The sequence below is a fragment of the Semicossyphus pulcher genome, unplaced genomic scaffold (assembly GCF_022749685.1).
Source record: "Semicossyphus pulcher isolate SPU_LCO1_2020_fin unplaced genomic scaffold, fSemPul1.0.p SCAF_20, whole genome shotgun sequence".
Taxonomy (NCBI): domain Eukaryota; kingdom Metazoa; phylum Chordata; class Actinopteri; order Labriformes; family Labridae; genus Semicossyphus; species Semicossyphus pulcher.
This window is the reverse complement of record NW_027211694.1, coordinates 6,696,786-6,698,184: the sequence shown is the minus strand read 5'-3', so window position 1 is coordinate 6,698,184 and position 1,399 is coordinate 6,696,786.

Genomic DNA, 1,399 nt, shown 5'->3' with positions numbered 1-1,399 from the left:
CCTGCTGCTCCGGTGCATGCCTTGAAAGCAAGAGGAGGAAGCATCCTCCTGATTCAGGTGCTCTCCCTCCCTCTCTCTCTCTCTCTCTCTCTCCCAACCCACTCCACCCACCCACACACTGATGCACTCTATCGGTGTTATCTGATATCCTGACGTTCAGTTCAGATTTGTTTGACACATATTTTCCAGTTTCATTGTATTCCACCTGGGGCGGGAAGGTGTGCACCATTATTAAAGAATAAGAATAATCTCAAAGACCTCAGTTTGTTCTCTTTGGCGCCACCTATGGGGTTGAACGGTAATTTAACGGTTTTTTCCGTGAAAGTCACCACAGACACCCAGTCTGTAATACTGCAAATGCAAAGGCTTTCATCAGTGGGCCATATGCTCAGTCACCATTGTGTTACCTCATTCTGAGATAGAAGTAAAAAAGGACAAGAGAAAGAAAATAACATGGAGTTTCTCATTCTACATCTGAATAAGGCACATGCAGATTGTTGCTTTTAGATAATATATAAAACTTAAGTATATTACATTTTTATCATCTTAAATGTATGCAGCTCTGGTATCGTCCCTATTACTACTGTTCTTAGTCTAAGCAAACAGTTAATCAAGAGATAAATATTGATCGTATCACAATCATAATTTCCAAATATTTGCACCAAAATCAATCGTAAAACTCTGCATGGCAGATACTCACTAATAGAAATATCTGGAACGTCGGCTGAATAATCATGCACATTAATTTCCCACTAAGGTGGGAAAAAATAACACAATTATGAGTCAATGAACGATTTGAGCATGACCGTAATTCAAAAACCATCATCACCACCAAAATTGTCTTCGTTTAAACGATGATAAGACGGAATGTATTATGTTTGGGGATACTGTGACAGCTGGCTTTGGCACCTTGGTTTCCAAGCTCAGTCCAACCATCAGAAATCTGGGAGTGGTTTTCGACAGACATCTGAAGCTTAACAAAAAAATCGACAATGTTGTCAGGACTAGTTTTTCCAGCTACGTCTCCTAGCCAAAGTAAAAATGTTTTTAAGCCGTCACGACCTTGAGAAAGCCATCCATGCTCTAATCAGTCTTCTCTTAGTCACCTTCAACTTGTGCAAAACGCTGCTGCTCGTCTCTTAACCAACACTAACAGACGAGAGCACATCACTCCTGTTCTTAACTCCCTTCCTGTCCATTATAGAATTTATTTTAAACTTTTAATGTTTGTCTTTAAGGCTCTTAATGGCCTTGCTCCATCTTATTTATCTGAGCTTTTAACTGTTCGTGAGCCTGGTAGAGCTTTGAGGTCGTCTAACCAACTTGTTGGAAGTGCCCAGGTCAAAATAGAAACACTGGGGTGAACAAGCCTTTTCTGTTGCTGCTCCCAGGCTCTGGA